The sequence below is a fragment of the Triticum aestivum genome, chromosome 7B, assembly GCF_018294505.1.
Source record: "Triticum aestivum cultivar Chinese Spring chromosome 7B, IWGSC CS RefSeq v2.1, whole genome shotgun sequence".
In the NCBI taxonomy this organism is placed as follows: Eukaryota; Viridiplantae; Streptophyta; class Magnoliopsida; order Poales; family Poaceae; genus Triticum; species Triticum aestivum.
Window position 1 is genome coordinate 619,994,692 of NC_057813.1, and position 27,077 is coordinate 620,021,768.

Genomic DNA, 27,077 nt, shown 5'->3' on the forward strand with positions numbered 1-27,077 from the left:
GGATTGATTTCGCAAAGGAAAATTCAATCCACAAACTGTACGCACCCAACCTTACATGTTGCATGAACTAAAAGCTTTGCCGTTCAATTTTCATCGGTCACAACAGGCAAACAGATATGCCAAGGATAAAATCAAAGCAATTCCAAAAAAAAAATCTGCTGCACAAATAAGTTACTAATGACGAACATAAGGTGACTTGCTGATGAACACATTGCTAATATTCGTTTGACATGACGCATGCTACAATTAACATCACACTAGTCACTCTAAAAAGCACAAAATCTAGTTGCGATTTGCCAAAAAAAATAGTCCGGATAAGTACTCTCTGTCACTGTATTTTCAAAGGGAACAACAAGATCTGAAAGATAACTCCGATTGAGCAGATATTGGGGCAAGAGAAATTTCAACGGGAACAACAAGATTTGAAAGATAACTTTGAGCAGATCTTGGGGCATGAACAGAAATCCATAAAAATATGAGCATCTACGAGTACAGAATGCAAGATCGACACCAAGCAACTTTACCCAGATCTAGTTGAATGAGGCGATCTGAAATACAAAAGAGAACCAGGTGGTGGCCATAACAAGGATTCACTACTGAGGACCAAGACGATGGACTAAGGGAGGGGAGAAAGATTGCGATGGATCTGATATGGCTGGATCCACACACGGGGAGCCCCGCACAAACTCCTGGCCGGCCGGATCCATCGAATGTCAAAGCCAGCACGGCCGAATCCGGCGAACTCTTCTCCATGTATCTTCGGCTCCAACTCCCTTCTGCCATGCTGCTCCTCGGCCACGACACTGCTGGGAAGCAATGCGCTGCCACGGGGGCCTAATCCGAGCGGGGGCTTGCCACCGGAAAAGAAGGAGATGGCGTCACACTCCCACCCAGATCCGCCGCCAAGAGACACGCTTGTTGGTATGGGAGAGAGAGATAGAGAGCAGGGAGGGGGGGCGAATGAGTCAAAGCCTGACATATACCAGGCACAGCTCCTGTATTTCGTGGTGTATATAGTTCGTATGGTGCCCTCTGAACCAGCCGTTCCTCTCGTCGGCTCCCGCGAGCGGCGAGGCGAACCCTAGCGCCCTCCTCCTCCAGCCTCCCTGTTCCTTCCTCCCCTCCTCGCCGCCGCCAGGCAAAGCCCGGCCGGCATCGGCGGCGGCGGGGCTTCTTCCCCCTCCTCCCGGCGGGCTGGCGCGGGGCAGATCCTCGGCTTGGAGGCGCGTCGTTCTGCAGGATGGCGTGACGTGGTGGCGGCCAGGGCTGTGCGACGGCGGTGGCCTGGGTTGGTGGCGCGGGCGGCTCCTCGTCGCGGGCTCGGTGGGGGCGTGCCAGCTCGGGCGACGGCTGTGGGCACCTCGGCCCAGATCTGGACCGGGCAGGTGCTCGGGCAGGCGGCCGGCGGGCGACGCGGGCTGAGATGGTAAGGGCCGCCCGGCGGCGTGCGGGGCGGGGTGGTGCGGCTGGCTGCTTCGGGGGCTGGCCCGGTTCCGCCTGGCTCGCAGGCGCTCCGGCGAGAGGGTGGCGGCGGCGCGGGGCTCATGGCGGCGCCCGGCGGGTGTGGGCGGTGTGGCTCCTGTACTCGATCGGCGGCGTGGTGGGCCTCGTGGTGGTGGCTCCGTGGCGGCGGGGGAGTTGGGCATCTCCGTCTCCGACCTGGATCGACCATGTTCGGGGACTTCGGCGGCGTCCCTCCCCTTTGGCGGCTCGACGCGCGGGTGCGTGCCCGGCGGCTCTGACGCTTGGAGCTCGGCGGGCGGCGCGGGTTGGGCAGAGGCCGGGGTGGCCGCTGCTCCGGCCGTGGATGGCTCCATGGTGGCTTGGCAAGTCGACTTCGACGACGGCTGGCTCGTCCTAGCGTCGGTTCGTCCGTAGGTGGCTTGTATCGGCCTTTGCCCCCCCTCCTCGTCGTCCGGTCGCTATGTTCGATGAAGGGCTGGCCTTCTCCCAACTGTGGTCCATCGGTCGTCTCGTGCCCGATGCGCAGGTTTGAGCTTGTCTCGCGCCCAGTGCCGCAGGACTAATCTCGTCTCGCGCACGGTGCAGCGGGACTGAGTTCGTCTCGCGCACGATGTTGCGGGAGCGAGCTCGCCTCGCGCCCAATGCTGCAGGACGGGTCGATGAAGGCCTGGTGGCCGGCCTATTGGGTCTTGGCACTGGGGGTCGCCTAGGGGTGTGAAAGGTGCGACCTTTCCGCTCGTCTCTTTGGTTGGGATAGCGGCAGGTCTCGGGTGAGGGGGTGTCAAGGTCTTGGATGCCGAGGCGGCGGCCCTGGTTGTGGTTGTGCGGCTCTCTTGGGCGGAGGTCGTGGCTTGGTGTTGCCCGGTGGCCATGGCCGTGTGGGCGGCATGGTCGCCGGGGCGTGGCGTTCGGTGGCGGTGAGTTTTAGCCGGGGTGGAAACCTGTTCTATCTTTGGACGGACCGGCGGCAGCGTAGCTCGTACCCTTCTTGAAGGCGTCGTCGCGGCTCTCATTGCCCGTCGTGTGGCTCCGGGGGAAACTCTGATCATCGGATTAGGCGGTGGCGGCGCTCCGGTGTCGTATCCTTCCTGAAGGCGCCGCCTTGGAGCCCACTGTTCGTCGTATGTGGCTTCATCTCTTCACGGTACTAGTGCTAGGGGTGGTGTTGCCGCGCTCAGCGCCTATGTATAATGCCTTGGGTGTGTGGGTGTGTTGTGGTGGCGTGCGTTTGTACTGGGTTGTTGGGTTCGTGCTTTATATATAAAGCGGGGCAGAAGCCTTTTTCGGTATATAGTTCGTATGTCCCCACAAATTACTGATGGCACAGATCCCCACGCGACACTGAGTGGTCCAGATATCCAGAGCAGATGAGCTCGGGAGCGAAAACACTGCTCTCGAGACACTCATGCCATTGAGTGCACACTATTTTGGACGGTCCCCACAATCCTAGGGATCTGGACCACACTCTCTTGTGTAGACTAAGTAGTGAATACAGCCGTATTTATCGAAGATCCTGTAAATAAAAACTGACCCAGTATCGAACATATTTACCGTTGATTTCAAAATTAATGTAATGGATATGTGAAATCTTGAGAACACCTAGAGTTCCTTAGAATTGTGTGAACATCCAAATATTTAAACTTAAAAATATCAACTAAAACAAAATCATAAAATACATGAAATAGATAAATGCCAGAATCTGCCATAAACGATTATTTGAATATTCATTTGCGATTAAAGTGTGATGTTATGTCTTAATTGATTTGACTTATCGTTCTATTGTTGGTATGACAAATAGTGTTGGATTTAAAATCGATGTTCCAAGCCAAACAAGTATTTTGTGGCTCGAATTGAACTTGTTTCTAAATGACTAGTGTCAAGTCTTAGTTTGTGTTCATTAACAGACCAAACTTTTAACAACAAAATTACTAGTTAAGGGATAGCTTCTGCAAAGCTTAATCTTAATCTCCTCTGGTAGCGACAAGACACAACACATGTGCATCACTTGTGGCTAGCAGTTTGTCATTTGCCCCCACCAAAAGAGTTTTGGTGTGTTTTTCTCCCATGGGAGGACGATGGCGGGTTGACGTATGTCCTTTTTTTGCGAGTTAATGAGTTTTAAGGTTTTCTTTTTGCGAGTAGACAAGGTGGAGCTAGGATACTATGGGGGAGGAAGGACGTCGAATGGTACTAGACGATGGAAGAAGTAATGAAGTTAAGTTACGCCATTCTACAAGTTAGGGGAGTCAAATCCTACAAAAACATGGCCGTGACATCCAGCAATGGACGAAGTCATAGCAGATCCAAAGACGAAGATGCGTCGACGAAAGACTGATGTTTATCCTAGGGTGTGTTTGGTTCGAATCACGAGAGGAAATGTAATGAATCCTTTCTATTCCTGGCATCACCCTTGTGTTTGGTAGTAATGAACAAAGGAAAGCCACCCATTACACATAACATTATACTATGCTAATATAGAGAATGCATAATCAATACTAGAAAGACACAACTCACAAGGCGTTCAATTCTATGAAGATGCTGGTTTGCTAGGCAATTTGGAACGAAAGAAATGTGAGAGTTTTTCGAAACATGGCATCTTTACCCACCCACATTGTTTTGTCGATCAAGATTGAGGCGAAGATTTGGCTCATTGCGAGGGCAAAATATTTGGGAGATTGAAGTCTGCGGGAGTTATCCCTTTGTGTACTAACCTTTGTGATCATGAAACTCTCAAACCTTCTCAGTCTTCTTCTTAATTAATGTGATGAGGAAAATCTTTTGCATCTGTTTAATAAAAAACTCACAAGTTGGTTCATCTAGTTGAAAATTAGAATAGTTTAGGTCGGGGAATATCTGGTGCACCCACTCTTGTGGTACTACTATTGCATCATATGCTCAAAATACACTATGCAAGTGTTTGAAAAATGTGAAAATAATTTTTCACGCACACAACAAATATCTTCAATGTCACAAAATTTCGTATTCGATTTCAGATTCAATCAATGCTAAATATATTATTTTTTATTCTAAAGCTATCATTGAAATTTACTTTTAGTTTTTTCTGACATGGTTAAAATGTATCATGTGGACATGTTGGATATGGGGGGTGCAAGACACCCTAGGCAAGTGGGATGGGCATAGGGTGTTCATTTTGGAGGTTTGTTTCTTGTCTAGGCCGTGTCGGGCCCCAAACGTATAGGAGTCAAGTGTGGATTGGGTTGGAGATGCTCTAATATCCAAAAAGAAATTTCACACATCGGTCCTCAAGCCGAGCTCCGTTCCCGACGGAGAGGCACTACAAGAAATATGTCAACTAGTGACCTTCTGTCAGTGACACTGGAAGAATTGGTCATAGATCTATAACCATTTGAGACCAATTGGTCAAAAGCTGTTCGGGGGGCTCCAAACCCTAAACCATTGCGACCATTTTGGTCAGAAAGGTCGTAATTTCCTTACACGAAATGGTCACAAAGCAAATAGTGTAGGTCCGCTGCCTTATTTCTAGTTGTTAACGACCAATATAGATGGTCATAGCCTTGTAGATTGTGGTGGGTTGTGATGACTAGGCGCCATCTCATCAGTTTTGCCTATGTGTCATGTCCATGTGTCAATTTTTGCCCTAGGTTGTGAAGCAACCTATATTTCTGTTATTCCAAAAATTCCCAAAAAATTCTCATAAATTGTTTGGATCATATCTTCATCAAATATGTCAAAAACCTTCCTTGCCTAGTTCGAAAATAATTCAACAATATTCATTTTCCTATCCTGTTCAAAGCAGCACTTTGTGAAGGAAGTACCACTTTGGCATGTTCAAATGGTATCCATTTTCTACAGTGCTTTCCTATGCCCAAATAACATTCCTCCACCAAATGCCAGCTCAATCCATTCATTATTTTGAGCCCAGCTTCAACATTCGTATTTATGTCCAGTGTGGTACTTTGCAAAGCAAGTACCACCTAGGCTCCTCCTTTTGAGGTGAAAATTTATGAATACGGTCTTCTTAGTAACCGATCATCCACAGCAAAAACTCACGCCCATTAGTCATGTGCATTTCCTGTACCGCAAATCAAAAACTTGGCTGCTTATTCATGTTTGAGCATCGATCGGTCTCCTCATGAGAATCTTATGTTGTGATTTTCTTCCTTGCACCTACCTGGGGAGTGCCCAACCCACTAGACATGCCTAGGCCGTCAAAACACATGGCAACGCCACGATCACGCGGTGACCATGTGGCGGGCATGCGAGCTTACGCGCTCTAGAGTTGGGGCCCTCGGCCACCGTCCAAACCTTGATGTCTCGCCATCAAACCATGTATTTCTGATTAAATAGATACTTATGTACCTAGAAATGATTAAATAGATACTTATGTACCTAAAATAAATAGCAAACTATGAGGCAGCTACAGTTCAAATTTGACCCGTTTCCACCTGAATCGGCGACAATTTGTGTTTTTCACCAGAGGTGGATCAAAACTTTTTACACCCAACCATTTTGTCAATTATGCATTAAACATGGCCTAGTATTTTATAAAATTGATTTGGTCCATTTTTGCAACAATTATTTGGTAGTTCCTTCACAAAAAAACCTCTTTTGGGGCACTCGAAAATGGAAAATGAATTTTCCGTGCAAAGAAAATGGAAACTTTCTTAGGCAACATTGTTTGGAATTCTAAGATGCACCCTTGTGCATAATATGAGATCATTTGAACAAACTATGCCATGAATGTGGCCATAAGATTGATCATTTGGCTTGAAAGCCATGAATCTTCACGCATGATAGCTCATTTCCGAGAACATTTTTTTAAAATAATTATCGTATTACAAGTTTATTATTTTTTCTGGAAACTTGGTCACATATAATGACACAATGCGAAGGGTTTCCAATTTTTTGATTTTTTTTGAATGTTTTATGCCCGTTTCAAAATGCGATCAAAATGGCGGACTTGACCATTCCTAGCTAGTGGTTGAATCTTGGAAAGATTTTGGTATTTCAATGATAAAATAGATACTTATGTACCTAGAAATGATTTTTGGAAAAAATAAATAGCAAACTATGAGGCAGCTGCAGTTCAAATTTGACCCGTTTCCAGCTGAATCGGCGACAATTTGTCTTTTTCACCAGAGGTGGATCAAAACTTTTTACACCCAACCATTTTGTCAATTGTGCATTAAACATGGCCTAGTATTTTATAAAACTGATTTGGTCAATTTTTGCAACAATTATTTGTTAGTTCCTTCACAAAAAAACCTCTTTTGGGCACTCGGAAAATGGAAAATGAATTTTCCGTGCAAAGAAAATGGAAACTTCCTTAGGCAACATTGTTTGGAATTCTAAGATGCACCCTTGTGCATAATATGAGATCATTTGAACAAACTATGCCATGAATGTGGCCATAAGATTGATCATTTGGCTTGAAAGCCATGAATCTTCACGCATGATAGCTCATTTCTGAGAACAATTTTTTAAAATACTTAGTATATTACAAGTTTATTATTTTTCCTGGAAACTTGGTCACATATAATGACACAATGCGAAGGTTTTCCAATTTTTTTGATTTTTTTGAATTTGTTATGCCCGTTTCAAAATGCGGTCAAAATGGCGGGCTTGACCGTTCCTAGCTAGTGGTTGAATCTTGGAAAGCTTTTGGTATTTCTATGATAAAGTAGATACTTATGTACCTAGAAATGATTTTTGGAAAAAATAAATAGCAAACTATGAGGCAGCTGCAATTCAAATTTGACCCGTTTCCAACTGAATCGGCGTCAATTTGTCTTTTTCACCAGAGGTGGATAAAAACTTTTTACACCCAATCATTTTGTCAATTGTGCATTAAACATGACCTAATATTTTATAAAATTGATTTGGTCCATTTTTGCAACAATTATTTGGTAGTTCCTTCACAAAAAAGCCTTCTTTTGGGCACTCGGAAAATGGAAAATGAATTTTTCGTGCAAAGAAAATGAAAACTTCCTTAGGCAAAATTTTTTGGAATTCCAAGATACACCCTTGTGCATAATATGAGATCATTTGAACAAACTATGCCATGAATGTGGCCATAAGATTGATCATTTGGCTTGAAAGCCATGAATCTTCACGCATGATAGCTCATTTCTGAGAACATTTTTTAAAAATAATTATCGTATTACAAGTTTATTATTTTTTTTGAAAACTTGGTCACATATAATTACACAATGCGAATGTTTTAAAATTTTTTGATTTTTTTTTAAATTTTATGCCCGTTTCAAAATGCAGTCAAAACGGCGGGTTTGACCGTTTCTAGCTAGTGGTTGAATCTTGGAAAACTTTTGGTATTTCTCTGGTTATATAGATACTTATTTACCTAGAAATGATTTTAAAAAAAGATCAAACTATGAGGTAGCTGCAGTTCAATTGTACATAAAACACGGTCAAATATTTTTTAAAATTGTTGCGGTCCAATTTTATAACTAATATTTGGTAGGTTCTTCACATAGGTGAAAACAAAGAAAAGAAACAAAAAGAAAAAAACACATATACATAAGTTTAATTTTCATTGGTGGAGATGTTTGTGCCATGGATTGATGACATGGCACACATCCATCCATCCATCCATCCACCCACCCACCCGCAGCCCAAACCCTAACTCCACTCCTCCCGTTCCCTCTCCCCTCCCATCCACCCACTCCCCTGCCGCCCCCACCCCCGCACCATGGCCATCGACGGTGAGGAGCCCGAGTCCCCACGCCTCCCCGCCCTCAAGTGGCTCTCCCGCCACGGCCACATCGGGCCTTTCGGATCCGCGCGCGTTGTAGAGTTGGATCCGCGCCTCCTCGCGTAGCCGCTGTCTCCCCGATCTAGATCGACGCCACCAGCCTCTCATCCTCGTCTGCCGAGCGCCGCCACCACCCTCGCCTTCTTCCGCGACTACCTCCCCCCGCTACCGCATCCGCCAAGCCCGTCCCCTTCCTCCCCTCGGTCCAAATCCTCCTCCTATCATGATTCCCTCTATCCCAACACCGACGCCGTCGCCTCTCCCGCATGCCTGTCATCCACCACTGCTGCACCCACCCTCTCCCCTTCTCAATCTCGATCCAGTCAGGCGCGTGCAGATCCGAGGAGATTTGGGCTCCTGAGGTAAGTAAAAAGCTGAATCCATCCCTCTGCTTTTCTCCACTCACCAGCGTCCGTTCATTCGTTCATCGAGTCCACGTTTCTGATCGCTGTGTGTGTGCACGCTTGCAGGTGAATGATTTCATCTTGATTTCCGACAGCGCCTACACCCGGGAGCAGATTCTGAAGATGGAGAAGGCCATCTTGATCGCCGGCCTCCCTCGCCCGGGAAGATGACGGAGAACCACCGCTTTTGGGGTGCGTATCCTCCTCCCGAATGCCCCAATTTCGCCCCTGATCTGCTCGCGCGGTCCAATTCCGGTGCCCCCGTGCTGCTGTGGTTACCCTGTCTTGATCTGGATGGAGCATCGTGCTTTCCTGCTTGTTGTTCCTAGGTCTGGGTTTGGTTCGTCTGAACAATAGTCTCATGGATATCTGGTTGGATGGTATTAGTTTCTCCTGTACCTTTAGTAGTCATAACCTTCCATGTGATGTGTTATCAGCTTCGATATATATTCTGATGTGACCTGCATTTCTTCTGAAGATGAGCATGCTTTGGTAATTGGTTTAGTTTAGCGCTGCCAATGCATGGTTTCTGTTCTGTGTGAAGAAATATCCCCATTGTGTTTGCCGTAATATTGTGTGGTGCATATTTCTCTGGGGCGCTTCAGGAAGCAACAGATATTTGTGTTTGCTAATTTCCCATATATTTGTTTGCTGATGCATTAGTTGTGCAGCTGCTTGTGTCCAGTGTCAGTGGCAATTCGAGCACTGTAATCCACTAAAAAAATGTGGTAAATTTTACAGAGATAGTATTTGCCCTTTCCTTCATGTGGTAATTTTGTAAGCATGAAGAAACTTGTTAGTTTTGTCATGATATCCTTCCATTTTTCTTCTTCTTGAAGCATTATTATCCGAAGATTGTATTCTAATTTATTATACGGCTGCTTGATTGGCATGCATTAATTGTGTGTCTGTGTCTATTGGCGATTTCATGTAATTTATAGATAAATAATTTACACCGTACAAAACAAAAAAAGGGTGTGACTGTTCTGCTCTAAAATGTTTTCCCTGTTTGCTTTTTTCCATTGGATACCATGTTGGTCTGCTAGTCTGAAACAAACAGAAATTGAGTTGCATGTCCAACACAACCACATAAAGAAACACTAGCAGCACTACTGCCTATGCTTGATTTTTGCAATAAACATGTTATCTGAAATTCTGTAATGATGTTAACTGATGTGAGTTTGTGCACTTGATGTTTTATACTTGGAAGACAAATGACAACCACGACGGCTGCGGCACCAGCAGCGCAATGGAGATGGAGGCCAGCCGCGTCGGTTGGATCCCATCCCGTCCACCCCCCTTTCTCAGCGGGGCGTGGCACTCCAAGACCTCGTGGCTGCGGTGGCCCTTGAAGATGGCGAGGTAGGAGACGCCTGATCTGCAGCGTCTGCGGTGGCCCTTGGACCTAGACGCCCAAGGTACGCCCTCCTCCTTCCTTCCTCATCCTGCAAGTCCGTACTTTGCAGCATCCTCTCATGCGCTGCTGCTTGCTTTGCTTCTTTATTAATTTCCTTGGGTTGCAGATCACGCTTGCAGCCTGTTGTGCGCCTGGCCGTGGCAAGTGGAAGGAGGCAGAGGCAGGGGTAGATACCACGGGATGGACGAGGAGCTGGAGTCGTCCTCGCTGCCGGTGCTGCACAAGATGAGGTGCGTGAAGGAGCGAGGTTTGCTCTGCCTGCCATCTTGCCACCCCATCTTTTTGTTTGCGCATACAAGTGTGATGTGACTCATGCCTTGCTCAACTTTGTAGCGTCTAGGATCATGCCAAACTGCTCCAGCCAAGATCTGGTTCAAAATAATATTGTGCTCATAAAAGTCCAAAGAAACAAGCCTGACAACAGAGAACCCACTCTCTCTGCATTATTTTCCAAATTCGTTTTCTATTCATATTTATCCAGCGCTAGATGTAGCCATGTATCTATATCTGCTCTTCTCTGTTTTGGATTGTTATTATACCTGCATATATCATCAGCTTACGGATACAGAATGTACTCTTATAGTTTATAAATCCAGTTTGTACTGATAAACTTGCACAGGCTTTGCCTTTTACTTATACTGTTAATTTTTATAAATCTAGTTTATAGTGCTTACCTCTTTGTCACATTGGGTTTGGCAGCAGTTACTAATGTCTAGCATTTACCTCTTGTTGCAGACCAGGAAATGAAAGATCGCTCGACAAACGGCCGCTTCCAGTCAGTTGGATCTGATCTTATACCCGCACACGAGAGCTACCGGAGCAGCAGCAGATTAACAAGGACCCAAGCTAGACTCCCAAGTTCTTCGGTGAGCTGGCTCCATCTCCTACCCCTAGCTCCCTCTTTTCTGCTCCTATAGCATGCTTTGTTGGACTCATGCTCTGCTCCTACACAAGCTGGACTCATGCTTTGTTATACACTAGCAGCAGTACCTCATGTACATGTAATTGGCCTCCCAGGGTGTTGTTCTTGTAAATTCTTTCATGTCTTGCTCTTTTGCTGGTGCTACTACACATGTCAGATTGTTAGCTATACTTGTTTCCATCTCAAATTACTTGTCTTCTTAAACATATGCCTAATGCTTGGTGCATGTAGGATGTGCTCTGTGTGGACATCTATGCATTTGTTAAGATTTTTGTAGCACATGCTATGGCCTCAAAGATTGTTTATTTTATTTTCGTTCATACATGAGCACCGTTTTTTATTGCCGTCTCATTGATTTGATCATTAATATGTGGCTGGATGTGATGTTTTGCAGGCTCAAGGCGCTAAGGTGTTGGAGACGTGCCTGTACTTGTTGAGCGTTTTATCTGTAGAGTGCTATATTGTGATTGGTGTAATATTGTATGGTTATATTGTGATTGGTGAAATGTAATAAACTTGATTGATATATTGGTGATTTGGTTGTTATTTGAATATATTTAAAATGTGTTCTCTGATTGGTATATCATTAAGTTACAAGTTGTGAAAAATTAAAACCTGATGTTTGGGACCTAGTGCCTAGAAGAATCTGACAATGTGCATCCAGTTGACTACAATAATCTGAAAATTGAATGTATCAAAAAAAAGAAAACCCAAAAATAAAAAATATATAGAATGTAAAAAGGCTGCACCTCACAAAGCAAAAAAGGCCGAACCAATAGCCCAAGCCCATGTAGCTAGTAAAAAATAACAGGAAAAAATACATTAAAAAGGCCAAAGTATTGGGCTCGGCCCATGTAAAACGCTGAATCGGACCGGGTTTATTCTTGTGCCACATCAGATTGCCACGCTGGATGCCTACGTGGCCTGAGGAGGTTGCTAGTGACCAAAACGCCACAGTTGGACATATTTTGGTCATAAACGTCTACTACCATTCCAGAAGAAAGGTCGCTATAGTCAGTTTACGACCGCCAGCTTTTGACCTTCTGTTTTTGGTCACAAAAATGTCGCAAATCAAAAATCATGACCTTTCAGTGACCAATAGTGGTGGTCACAAGTTGACATATTTCTTGTAGTGGATGGAGGTCTTGCACAAATAAGAATGCCATCACAAGTAGATATAAAGAGGGAATGCAAATAAAACGGGGTAGTTAATTCATACGCTCAAGCGTAATAAGAACATAAAACGATTAAACATTGATGTGAGTAAAATTGAGGTGTTGTTAGAAATACGACATGCAAAATAAGCGATGAAGAACAATCTACTCAGAGGGACACAATTTTTTAACATGGAAAACCCCTCAATTGCGAAGGAAAAAGGACACGGGCGCTGGCCAGCGAAACTAACTTCACTATATTGGGAGAGGTTACAAATGCTGGGGATTTACAACTGATTAAGTTATCCAGTGCGGTAACTTAGAAAGGATATATATAGTAGTGGTGACCTAATTCGATATTGATCCATACTTCTCCACTCCTACCAAAGTTTTTCGGCGACGGGCCTCCGCTCAGCTCTGGCAAAAGTGAGTGTTCATACTAATACTAGTAGAGTGCTCGTGCGTTGCCATGGGCCTGAAAAATGAGAACACTCTGTTGTTGATATTATTTATCAGTATTCGATATTGGGTAATTTCATAGCATTGCATTACTATGCCTTCCTATTCATTGCAGGTTGGTTGTTACTGATTGCATATCAAATTTCACATGTATAGAAAAGATAGCCAATAACAAAATAATAATAATTAAAATCCACTTCACTTGTGATGTATTTCGATAAAATATGTAATTCGATAACATGTACTATAGATGTAATGTACAAAATGAAGAAAGTGGTACACAAATATAACTATTTATTGTGCATTACAAATGATAGGTGGCACATCGATGCCGCTTTATGCTTAAGTCCAATCATATCATGAAACATGTCTATTGTTATTATCAGTTAATTAAAGACAACACATGTAGGATTTTGTTCCCTTATTCCAAGATTCTACAGCCAGACACTTGATTGCATTTTGCAATTCTCTCGCAAACTATTACACATGAAATTAGCCACTAAAAACCATACGAGTTACTACACATACCTCCTACCATTTAGGAACCATGGAAACACAAAATATTTCAACACTTCCCCATCTACTATTCATAGCTTGCACAAGCCCCACCTACTTTTCTTGGCTCAAAAAGACTGAGGCCCCTCCAGCTGTGCCCAACTTCTAGGATATCTCTTCTTTGAAGGCCATGAAATCAGTCATCCGATAAGATTGTATGTGATCGTAAATGGCATTTATAATTACTTGACATTAAATATACAATATCTAAAAAGTAAAGTTTATAAATGCAATACTTTAAAAGAACCATTGCTCCTCGTATCCATAGAGCTGGAATACATAAATACACGAGGCATGTAACTCTAACATTAGATAGCCCCGTGTAAATTGCATACATATAACACTTGTAATTTTTTCTTGATTTTTTTGTAGTAGGCTTTTAACCTAGTGTTTTCCTAAAAAAAGATACTTATGTAAATAAAGCACTGCTCAAGATAGCATTGTGAGTTGGTTCGTGCAAAGATCATGCCAACTTTCACAAGTATATGGACAACAACCACTCCAGCTAGTAGATTCTCAAAGGAGAAAAAATACTATTCTACACATATAGCAAACCTATGTCATTTTTTAGTATAACTTAAGGCTTTATATTCCTCTTTGGCATATATTTTGTTCAATCTGTATACATGCAAGATAATATTGCATCAAACCAGAACTTGTATCATTATTAGCAGCAAGTGTTTTTTTCATACAAATTTAAATAAGTCGAACTCTCAGCATGAAATTATGTCTTGGGTCTCGCTTATGCTCACAAGAAAAAGAAGAACATCACGTTCTTCTGAAAAACAACATGTGAAGTTTATGGATATACGATATTTCTCATTGCAATTAAATGTCACTAAATTTATTGATGCATCAAAACCATGTGTAAGTGCAAAAGAAAACGAATCCGAGTTGACAGGAATAGGGAAGGATCAAATGAAAGAATGAATGGATCACACATATACTGTTTATAAGTTCTTCTCTGGTTGGAAATAAACCCAATATGTGTCGCTGCAGCATCCTTCTCGTCGGCTCCGAGGAAACCCATTTGGGCATTTCCTCTGATGTTGCCCTCAACATCTTCTATAACATGTCCGCTTCCACCACTGACATCTTCTCCGCCAGCTCAGTCACGAAGTGTTGTCCACTATGTTTTATTCCTCACGCATCCCACATACTACTATTCAACGATGCATCTCAATGAAATATAGGAACGGATCTCTAGTACAACAATATCTACACACTTTTTCTAGAGTGACTTATATGCTTGCTACAACTATCTTCTACACACCTTCCTTGCAGCAGAATCGGCTGCGGTCTCAGGTTCCTTCTCCCACTAACAACCCATGTCACAATTTTATTGTAGATATTCTGAATAGTTGTCGTGGTCCGCCTCTGATACTCGTTCCTGAGAAGAGGCTACCCCTTTGAACACGCATTGTTATACGCCTGTCTCTGTTCAATCTTAAATCATCATTAAAAAAGATGACATGAGATAAAAATATCCAACGAAACCAATATGCTATGAGAAACGAAAAGTTCATTCGTATCATATTTAAACTGGATTCAACATTACTAAGACACGAAAATTATAAATTCAAAACCACACGGCGGGCCTTGTATGCAAGCAACAAACATAAGAAAAAAATATAACGCTGACTTGAACAAGCGTTTAGAAAAACTGCAATAAATTTACTCCACGAGGATGGCCTAGATTTGGAAGTGTGCCATGATGTGTGCAAAACATAGACCTCGCTACCAAAGATGTGTCGTCGTAGTCTATCTGCATGCACACTATGACAGCAGTCCTTTTATGCCAACCGTGGGATTGCGCAGGGATCTCCAGCAGTCATACACATCGTCCGAGCAGCTAGAGTGGATGTGCTTCTGTCATAGCTCGAAATTAATAGAGTTTGCTCTTTGCCGTACGTATATGGGTGGGTATGGGGGGGGGGTACCTTCTTGTCATCATTGACAGAAGATGACCCCCCAAACCCTCTACATTGTTGCTAGGTCAACACAAACATACTAAACATAATTGTTGGTATGAATAGTGATGAACGATTTAGTGAAAGCCATGGTAGGAAAAATTATAAATGTTCACGGCAACATTAGATCATATTTACACGGCCATATGTAATGTAAGACAATCAATTCAGTTTAAATATGCATGCATTATATTAGCGGGAGGAGCAAAAAGATCACTTCCAGTTAAGCGGTTGCTATGATCAGGTCAACAGATTGACAAATTGATTTCTGTTACTCCTCGTTACAGAAGGAAATAAATAGTGGTACATACATTACAGATGATATTCTTTCAAAAAATTAAAAAGATGTTGTTCTTATTACTAGTATATGGCAACAAAAAAGAACTGGCATTCATCAATGTTTGAGACTGTGCCTGACCACGGTGAGTCTCCCTCCTGATCGCCGAGATTTTTTCTCCGAACCAGTACAAAAAGGCAACGAAACACATATAGTGCCTTCGCATGCATCACTTGCGGAATAGTGTTGTTATACACACAATGGTTTCCAGACGATTTCTGCACGACAGTGCATATCAGTTCGTCCATCCATATCATAAAATGGTACCAAACGGCCAGCACTCCTGTCGTGCAGCTGTAGTGCATGCCTTTGTCGTCTGCAAAGCAGTTTCGCTTGCGGAAGTTACATCAGATCCAAAAGCTGCAATTGTGTCGATACGAGACTACTTCTTTAATCATAGCCGTCATTCCAGCCCTATTCTGAAATGTATGACTCACCATGCATGTATTCGAACGCATTCTAGTAATACTTCAAACAACGAAACTAGTGTAAACAGTTGATCTGGCAGCTGGTCACGCACTTGCAGTGTGCTTTTCGTGGATACGATTTGTCCCGATGCCTCCGAAGCCAATTTAAACAAATTGACAAGTAGCAAAAGAGAACACCAGTCTCATTATTATCGTGGTTGTCAGTCAAGCTAGGCTAGCTCTAGGCTGGGCAATGGAAGTACTCATGTTAGAAGTTAGACTACCATACCGTCTGAGAGTGGAGGGAAGGCAACTAGTGCACATGTTGGCGAGCACGCACTAAATCTAGATGGATCCATGAGGTAGGGATGTGGACCACACTTCTCTTCTTGAAATTAAGAAGTGAATGCAAGTTGAAATACAAAATAAAAAAAATACTCCTACGTAAGTACAGTGGGTCCAGCAGAAGATCAATGTGTATAAATTAACAACCTCGTCCCTTCTCTCATGTCTCATCCTCTTCTTTGTTTAAAGCTTCACTCGATGAGTCTCCCTCTCATGATTGTTCGGCCAAATAAAAAAAGGACATCCATACACAACGCCTTGGAATGCATATCACTGGTTGAAATTGATCGAAAGTTGATGCTGGGTAGACACGAGACTGGAAGTGCGGCTAATCTGCACCAGGGCTCATCTGCACCCACGCTTAGAAAAAAATTCAAAACAAATACTAGAAAATTCAAAAAATTCCAAATGTTTTTGTGGTGGTAGATAATTTGACGCGTGAGGTGCGCCCCAAAATTCATCTCATTTGAGCATCGGAGCAGCTCTCGGCAAAAAAGACAAAATCAGGGTCTGTAAAAATGTTCACTGTTCACGCACTGTTTTGATCCGATTTGTCTTTTTTGCCGAGAGCTGCTCAGATATCCAAATGAGATGAATTTTGGGGCACACCTCACGCGTCAAATTATCTACCACCACAAAAAAATTTGGAATTTTTTGAATTTTTCTAGTATTTTTTTTGAATGTTTTGCTGAGAGGGAGCAAATGAGCCCGGGCACCGTTTTGAGTTTTCGCGAGACTGGCTCTTCTTTTATCATTGCTAGCACTCCATCACTGCTTGCAAATCCAAAACATGACATGCACGTATATATTCGACTTCATCCTATAGTAGCAGTACAGACTCCGAAGCTAGTCTGAACACCGGTTTCAAAGTGGGTCACCAGGTAGTAGACAAAAGAGAACATACATATAGAAACCCTCAAGCTGAAACAAGAAAATATTGTGAAATGTGTAGACGAAAGAGACCGTAGAATAGACTGTCGGGTAATCTTATCTACATCGGGGTCACAAGAACTATTTGCAAACAGAGCGCCAAAGGGACCTAATATTTGATCGGGCCCGCGGAACACCAACCATTCCAATTGCATTTCAGTTAGACTGCAAAGAACAAATAGCAAACCACTTCTGGGGTGATGCCAAAATGATCATTATTGACTATGTAAAATTTGGTGATGGTGTGAGATTTGATGCCATTTGGGAACAAATGAGGAATATATTCCGTTTGGAGGGTTTGTTGGGTTCAATCATTTCAGAAATATTTTGGTGCTGATCATGAGGCATAATTCTTTTTGAGTTTTTTGTTAAACTTATTTCAATACATAACCATAAGCATCCTCGAAGTATATTCACTAGTCAAGACACTGCAATGGCCGGAAAGCTGGTAGAGCATTTCTTTTTAGAAAAGGAGGATGACCCCGGCCTCTGCATTTGGAAGATGCATGCAGAAACTTTATTAATCATTCACAAAGTAATACATCAATATGTCTGAAGCCGTCATCTTGTCAAGATCTGTTGCTAGTCCTCTCCATTGATAAAGGGGTGCAGATAGTGTGAGCCGTATACCTAGACTTCTCACCTAGTCTAACATCTAAAGCCGGAGGCCCCAACCAAGCCACATGTCGGTTTTGGGGCACTGACCGGTCTGAGGAACTCATAGGTCGTCGTCGCCATCTTCCATCAATCCATCTTCAGAGCAAGTACTGACGTAGTGACCTTGTCAGGCCTGCCGTCGGCGCCCCCACATCGCCAGACAGCGCCTCCTTTGTACACACGTTCTTCATCACACATCCATCGCCGAGACTTTGCTGTGCCTCGCCGCCGACACTCCACGACGTCTATGCGTCACAAGGAATGCCGCTCCACCTCATATGCCGTCCACTGGTCCATCGAGTCTACGCACACATCCAAGAATGACGCTCTCAAGAGGGGTAGGACACATGAGCGCAGCCGTCATCCGATCGAATGATCCAGAGTTTCCCCTGAAGATAGCGGATAGGGGACTAGAGCTTGTCCTCGACGAGGCCTTCAAGAACAGGACGACACAGAAAAACGCCGCCATCGCCGACCTTGGCAACGTGCCAAGTGTAGGGTTTTCACCCGGATCCGGTCGAGGACCCTCCATGTAGCATTTTGTGCACGAGACCGCCACCGACAACCGAATCCAGACTGATCAGATCTGACCAGAGACAGGCCCACCATGCCGCCGCCGCAATTTCGAGGTCAGATATGATCTGACCCGCCGACGCCGCCGCGGGCACGTAGCCAGCGTACAACGGGCGCCCCCACAGCGTCACTGTCCCAATTAGGACGTCATCACCACGAGCTGCCACCATTGTGTAGCCGATCCGCGCGCCCGCCTGACTCCGTTGCCTGGCAAGACGGCCTTGCACCGGCCCACCCGACGCGCGAAGAACAGGGCCCTGCCGCCGGCCACCACAAGGGGCTTTGCGTCGGCGGCCCTGGCCGGTGGGCGGGTGGGGGAAGTTGATGAGGAGGCGAAGGGAAGGAGATGGGCGCCGTCGACCGAGTCGTCCGGGGGGGGAGGGGGGAGGGACGACGCGGGGCCTGGATCGTGGAGAGTTGGTGCCCTCGCTAGGAACATATCCTCATAACTGGTCATGTCTGATCCTCATAAAGGTGATAGAGCATGTCTTTCAAGAAGTCCAACACAGCTAATGATGAATAAGAACCATCTCATCTTGCATATTTTAGTGCATGAACATACGAGTCTGATGATAGTGCAACTTTTGAAGAAACTTTTAACACCATGAACTTTGTTGGATAGTAAATTAAGGTAACACTAGTAGAAAAGAGGGCTTTGGTCCACCTTGGGTTAGCCCATTATTCCCGGTTCATACATTGCATGGCAATCCCTACTCCTCATGTTGACATCAATTGATGGGCATCTCCATAGCCCGTTGTTATCCTCGTCAATGTGAGACTTTCTCCTTTTTTTGTCTTCTCCACACAACCTCCATAATCATATTCTATTCCACCCATAGTGCTATATCCATGGCTCATGCTCATGTATTGCGTGAAAGTTGAAAAGGTTTGAGATTATTTAAGTACGAAACAATTGCTTGGCTTGTCATCGGGGGTGTGCAAGATGGGAGCATTTTTGTGTGACGAAAATGAAGCATAGCCTAACTATAAGATTTTTTAGGGATGAACTTTCTTTAGCCATGTTATTTTGAGAAGACATGATTGCTTTGATTAGTATGCTTGAAGTATTACTATTTCTTATGTCAATATGAACTTTTATTTTGAATCATTTGGATCTGAACATTCATGCCACAATAAAGAAAATTACATTGAGAATTATGCTAGGTAGCATTCCACATTAAAAATTCTATTTTTATCATTTACCTACTTGAGGACGAGCAGGAATTAAGCTTGGGGATGCTTGATACGTCTCCAACGTCTCTATAATTTTTTATTGTTCCATGCTATTATATTACCCGTTTTGGATGTTTTTGGGCTTTACTTTACACTTTTATATCATTTTTGGGACTAACCTACTAACCGGAGGCCCAGCCCGAATTGCTGTTTTTTTGCCTATTTCAGTGTTTCGAAGAAAAGGAATATCAAACAGAGTCCAAACGGAATGAAACCTTTTGGAGCGATCTTTTTGAACAAACGTGATCCGGAGGACTTGGAGTGGAAGTCAAGAAACAAAGGAGGCAGCCACGAGGGTGCCCGGCGTGCCCCCTATAGATGGGCGCGCCCCCCACCCTCATGGGCCCCTCGGGCGTCCACCGACCTACTTCTTCCTCCTACATATACCCATGTACCCCGAAAACATCAGAAGCGACCACGAAACCCTATTTCCACCATCGTAACCTTCTATATCCGCGAGATCACATCTTGGAGCCTTCGTCGGTGCTCCACCAGAGGGGGAATCGACCATGGAGGGCCTCTACATCATCCCCAAGGCCTCTTCGATGAGTTGTGAGTAGTTTACCACAGACCTTCGAGTACATAGTTATTAGCTAGATGGCTTCTTCTCTCTCTTTGAATCTCAATACAAAGTTCTCCTTGACCTTCTTGGAGATCTATTCGATGTAACTCTTTTTGCGGTGTGTTTGTCGAGATCCGATGAATTGTGGGTTTATGATCAAGTTTATCTATGAGAAATATTTGAATCTCCTCTGAATTCTTTTATGTATGATTAAGTTATCTTTGCAAGTCTCTTCGAATTATCACCTTGGTTTGGCCTACTAGATTGATCTTTCTTGCAATGGGAGAAGTGCTTAGCTTTAGGTTCAATCTTGCAGTGTCCTTTCCCAGTGACAACAGGGGCAGCAAGGTACATATTGTATTGTTGCCATCGAGGATAAAAAGATTGGGTTTGTATCATATTGCATGAGTTTATCCCTCTGCATCATGTCATCTTTCTTAATGCGTTACTCTGTTCTTATTGTTGGGGAACGTAATAATTTCAAAAAAATTCCTACGTACACGCAAGATCATGGTGATGGCATAGCAACGAGAGGGGAGAGTGTTGTCCATGTACCCTCGTAGACCGTAAGCGGAAGCGTTAGCACAACGCGGTTGATGTAGTCATACGTCTTCACGATCCGACCGATCCAAGCACAGAACGTACGGCACCTCCGTGTTCAGCACACGTTCAGCTCGATGACGATCCCCGGGTTCCGATCCAGCAAAGCTTCGGGGATGAGTTCCGTCAGCACGACGGCGTGGTGACGATGATAATGCTCTACCGGCGTAGGGCTTCGCCTAAACTCCGCGACGATATGACCGAGGTGGAATATGGTGGAGGGGGGCACCGCACACGGCTAAGGAACGATCCGTAGATCAACTTGTGTTGTTGTGCCTAGAGGTGCCCCCTGCCCCCGTATATAAAGGAGCAAGGGGGGAGGGGGCCGGCCCTAGGAGGGGCGCGCCAAGGGGAGTCCTACTCCCATCGGGAGTAGGACTCCCTCCTTCCTTGTTGGAGTAGGAGAAGGGGGAAAGAGGGGAGAGGAGGAAGGAAAAGGGGGCCGCACCCCTTGTCCAATTCGGACCAGAGGGGGGCTGCGCGCCTCCTTCCTTTCGGCCTCTCTCCTCTATTCCGGTATGGCCCAATAAGGCCCATATACTCCCCGGCGAATTCCCGTAACTCTCCGGTACTCCGAAAAATACCCGAATCACTCGAACCTTTCCGAACTCCGAATATAGTCGTCCAATATATCGATCTTTACGTCTCGACCATTTCGAGACTCCTCGTCATGTCTCCGATCTCATCCGGGACTCCGAACTCCTTCGGTACATCAAAACTCATAAACTCATAATATAACTGCCATCGAAACCTTAAGCGTGCGGACCCTACGGGTTCGAGAACTATGTAGACATGACCTAGAACTATTCTTGGTCAATAACCAATAGCGGAACCTGGATGCTCATATTGGCTCCTACATATTCTACGAAGATCTTTATCGGTCAAACCGCATAACAACATACGTTGTTCCCTTTGTCATCGGTATGTTACTTGCCCGAGATTCGATTGTCGGTATCCAATACCTAGTTCAATCTTGTTACCGGCAAGTCTCTTTACTCGTTACATAATGCATCATCCGCAACTAACTCATTAGTCACATTGCTTGCAAGGCTTAAGTGATGTGCATTACCGAGAGGGCCCAGAGATACCTCTCCGACAATCGGAGTGACAAAAACTAATCTCGAAATACGCCAACCCAACATGTACCTTTGGAGACACCTTTAGTACTCCTTTATAATCACCCAGTTACGTTGTGACGTTTGGTAGCACCCAAAGTGTTCCTCCGGTAAACGGGAGTTGCATAATCTCATAGTTATAGGAACATGTATAAGTCATGAAGAAAGCAATAGCAACATACTAAACGATCAAGTGCTAGGCTAACGGAATGGGTCATGTCAATCACATCATTCTCCTAATGATGTGATCCCATTAATCAAATGACAACACATGTCTATGGTTAGGAAACATAACCATCTTTGATTAATGAGCTAGTCAAGTAGAGGCATACTAGTGACTATATGTTTGTCTATGTATTCACATATGTATCATGTTTCCGGTTAATACAATTCTAGCATGAATAATAAACATTTATCATGATATAAGGAAATAAATAATAACTTTATTATTGCCTCTAGGGCATATTTCCTTCACTTATGAACTTAATACTCTAGATGCATGCTGGATAGTGGTCGATGTGTGGAGTAATAGTAGTAGATGCAGGCAGGAGTCGGTCTACTTGTCATGGACGTGATGCCTATATACATGATCATGGCTAGATAATCTCATAATTGTTCGCTTTTCTATCAATTGCTCGACAGTAATTTGTTCACCCACCGTAATACTTATGCTATCACTACTAGGGAATATGCTATACACAGAGGTATAGCAGTAGCGTTGGTCAAAACTCGGCGCTAGCGCTACTTAGTAGTAGCACTTGTTGCAAAACCACGCTACAATCATTATTTTAGTAGTAGCGCGTCTCCACAGAAAAGCGCTACTACTAAAATTCTCTCACTGGTGCCGGTAGGCTAGGAATAGTAGCAGCGCTTGTCGCAGAAGCACGCTACTACTAAAAACATTGTAGCAGCGTGTTTCTTCTTTACAGCGCTACTGCTATGGAAAAGAAAATAAATAGAAAAGTAAATGAAAATGAAAGAAATATAAAAAGGAGAAATGAAAAAAAGAAAATGTAAAGAAAACAAAAGAAAAAGAGAAAGAAAACAGAAAGGGTTAGCTGCAGCGCGTTTCTCTGGAACACGCTATAGCTATCTTAGCTATAGCGTGTTTCGTAAAAACGCGCTGCTGCTAGTTTGACTCAAATCCCGGCGGCCCTGGCTCAAAATTTCGCTAAGTCCTTTTCCCCCCCTCTCTACTCCCCCCTGTCGCCCAACTGCTCCATCGCCGCCGTTGCCCTGCCGCGCGCCTTTGACCACACCGCCACCGCCGGAGGCCGCCTTCGACCACACCGCCGCCGCCCGAGGCTGCCCCCTTGACCTCACAGCGCCGCCCGAGGCCGTCGTCGTCGACCTCACTGTCGCCTCCCTCGAGCTCGCCGCCGCTGCCCTCGACCTCACCGCCGCTGCCCGAGCCAGAGCCTGCCCTCGCCGCCGACCGTAAGGCTATGCCTCTCCTATCCCTACCATCCTATTTCTCTCTGCTAGGGCAATTATATATATGTGTTGATACTGTGTTGATGTTCATATGAACCCTAGGTGTTCATATGAACCCTAGATTTTTTTAGGGCAGTAGGCATTTTATAGCATTTAGGAAAAATGATTTGCAATTTTTTTAGGAAATTAGCTAGGGCAATTTTTATGAAAATTCCTAAACAGTAATTCCATTTAGCTTTAAACTAATAGAGGGTATATAAATAATAGTAGCATTTAGATTTAAATTAACAGAGGGTATAAACAAAAAACACTTAGCTATAAAAAATATTTTGACTACGGACCTGAATTTGTTCCAAATTTCATTCAAATGAAATTTGAATTATTTGGACTATGGACCTGAATATTTTTGAAGAAATTGGGTGTAGGTACTAAGGTCTTGCTGTGGAAATTCTGGTGAGGTCAAAAGGGTTAGAGAAAATGTAGTTCCTAGACTTTTAGCTTTAGACAAAAAACAAAAGTATTTAGCTATAAATAAAAAACAGTAGCTATGGCATTTAGCTATAAACAAAAAACAGAATTGTTTTTCTTTTCAAAAACTTGGTCAAACAGAACAGTAGCTATATGTCATTGATGTTCATTTGCATATTCCATTATTGTTGATTATATCTTTTCATTGAAGTGGCCATGTTATATAGTGTTTGCTCATGTTATATCTTTTCATTGAAGTTGTTCGATTGTGCCCAAGTGGCTTTGTTGTTTCCAGGGAATGATGCTGAGTGGCCTATGTTTTGCCGGAATGTTGATTCATTTCTGTTCCGGCAAATTTCAGGTTCTCGATTTGTCCACTTTTTAGCAAAGGTCATGCCGAAATTTTCCGTGAATTTCGGCATGACTTGTGCTACAAACTAGGACATATCGAGTGCCCGGGATTTGCCGCACCAGGAAGGAGTCAACATTCCTGCAAAACAATAGTCCTTTTTATGTCATTATTCATTTTATTAGGTCTAGAATTAATTGACTAGATTTAATCATAGGAAACATGGCTAGCAACGATGAAGGACAGGGTTCTGGTGATTGCGACGACGTCTACCTGGCGGCAGACGAATATTTTAGCCTTACCGACGATCAACCGATGTTGTTGCTGGGCCCACCGGTGGCATCGGGGACTGAGACCGACACGCAGACCGGTGCTGAGACTGAGACCGGCGCTGAGATTCAGACCGGCATCGAGACCGGCGCTGAGACCGGTGCTGCCTCGGGGAGCGGAGCCGGTGTAGAACCGAAAGCAAAGAGGCAACGGCTTCCTAACAAACTCAGGACTACTAGGCTGGTGGTCACGGAGGTGGACGACGGCATTTTTGAGCCAAAGGCGCCCGAGGAAGCTCGCTCGTGCTACGGCAATCAAATAGGCTGCATCGTACGGACAACCGCCACCATCAACGATGAGAAACTACAGAAGATAGAAAATATGAGGAGCTCCCTCCTAAAGAAGTTTCACCAGATATTCTTGTTCCCTGGCCGGAATGAGAAGGATTATGAAGATCCAGACGAGGACCCGACAATGAAGAAGATAAACAAACACGCCATGACCAAGTTCAGCGACGCGTTGGCCTCCTGGAAAACTCGAGTGAAAGCAAGGATCATCGACAAGAAGGAACCCTACTCCGAGATTGTAAAGGATAATCCGACAATCACGGAAGACCAGTTTCAAATATTCAAGGAGGCTTGCGAGGCCGAAGCTGCCAAAAACAAGTCTAAGTACATGAAGGGGCTTCAACAGAGGAACATTGGGAGCCACCACCTCGGAAGCCGTGGTTACGGCGGAAAGAGGTCCAAATGGGCCAAGGAGGACGCGGAAGCCGCGAGTCTGGGCATCCCAGACCCCTTGGCGGATTTCACCGTCCCGCAGGAGCGTGACGTCCTGAGGGCCCGGCACCGTTGGGACCCAGTGAAGAAGGTTTACGAGACAACACCGGTCATTACGGAGTTCATGAGACTGCTGGTAATTTTAGTTTCTGATCAATTCGACTGCACACGTTAGTCATATTTGTAAACGATCCTTGTGCCTTTTGCAGAGAGAGCAGCACCGGATTGCGGCCGAAAGCGACTCGCCGTCTGAGGCATTGGCGAGGCCCAAGTGGGACACTCCATTCAACCGGGCGTTGAACATATTGAAACGACAACCGGTGGATACTCGACCGTCGTATGGACGCGTGCACGGTGTCGGAGACGGCGCCACGTGGAAGAAGTACTACCGTGAGACCACGGAGGAGAGAAAGGAAAGACGGAGGTTAACTGAAGAAAACATCGACAAGAAGGTTGAGATTGCGGTTGAGAAGAAATCATCTCAGACAGTTGCAACAGCGGTAGCTGCCGCAAAACAGGCGGTTGCAGATTTGTCTACTTCCTTGGTGACGGGCGTTATCACTTGGACAAGGAAAAATCCAGAAAAAAATGCAGAGGACTTTCCCCTTGCTGACTTCTTGGGAGCACCTGCTCCCGCACCGGCTCCCGCACCTGCTCCCGCACCGGCTACCGCACCTGCTCCCGCACCGGACGTGCTCGGCGGTGCTTCGTCTTTGGCTGAGCTCGACGCCCTCACGGTATCTGTCACACCGGCCCCCTTCAATATAAATGTATAATCTCCCATTTTCGTTGCCTTTCGGATGTCTCACGTCGCAGACTTTTCTTTGCAGGCCGACGAAACCCCGTGCACCATATTGTACACCATCGGCGACCAGAAGGTGGCCGTGGGGAAGGCGACGATAATGAAGCCGAAGGAACCATTGTTCCACAGCCGGCCGATCCCCCCGAACGTCTTCAAGGTTTCCATGGCCAGTGTCGAACCGGGCCACGAGAATTTGCCTCCTCCAACACTACTGGTGGATGACGAGGAGACACCGCGGCGGCTTGGTGATTGTTGCAATGGGTGGGTCCTGTTGTGGCCAAAGAGTCTGCTTCGTCTGGAGGCGGCTGGGAGCACACCCACGAGCACGTAGCCTCAGCAAGGTATGAACATCAACACCCCACCTACCCAATTAGCGTCGGGTGTCGGGTTGGGTGATAGCGGACGGGGTAAGGAGGAGGCTCCATTAGTCGCTGATGACGTCGCCATGGATGAGGATGAGGATGACGATGGCGCTGAACAGTATGTCTATACTGGCGCCTCCTCAGGGTTTGAGCGTCATGAGTCGGTGCCTGAATTACCGTCTCAACGTGTTATTGACGACCTTCCGGTAGTAAAGAAGTCTAGGAAGAGAGCGAGGAAAGGCAAAAAAGCTGATTCTATGATCCAGCCGCCTCAGCAGCCTCGGCTTCAGGACCGTATAGATATCCCCGATGCGGATAAATGGCATATCCCCGGTCAACCAATCCTACCTGCAACAGCGCTACGGGCCAGATTCGGCGATCTAAGGAGACTTCATGACGATGTGCTGCGGGTAGAGAAATGCCTCATCGCCTCGAAAGATCCAGGATACCCACTCTACGTGGTTAACGTTCCGCGGCAAATGTCGTACGTCGACAGCTTCCCTGCGGATAAGTTCTTCCTCCGATTCGATTACATATTCGACATGTTTCACGTGAAGAAGCTGGATTTTACGTTTGTCCGCCTTTATGCCTTGCACATGAACTACATCATTGGGGTTGAGCAGATACGTCATATCTGTGTCGCTGACCCGTACTACATGCACGAGAGCTTCTTGGGAGTCTGTGCAGAGCAGCGTGAATACGCGACGGATTACATCGTCAGTTTCATGCTCGCCAATAAGGACAAGGAGGCGATTCTC

General features: G+C 45.1%; 1 long non-coding RNA gene across 1 annotated transcript; it reads left to right on the forward strand.

Annotated features, from left to right (window-relative positions):
• Positions 1 to 8,114: 8,114 nt before the first annotated feature.
• LOC123159634 (uncharacterized) lies at positions 8,115 to 11,539 on the forward strand. The gene is made up of 6 exons (XR_006479821.1): positions 8,115 to 8,577; positions 8,686 to 8,811; positions 9,830 to 10,037; positions 10,143 to 10,266; positions 10,772 to 10,902; positions 11,353 to 11,539. It is a non-coding gene; the product is annotated as an uncharacterized lncRNA (long non-coding RNA).
• Positions 11,540 to 27,077: the final 15,538 nt, after the last annotated feature.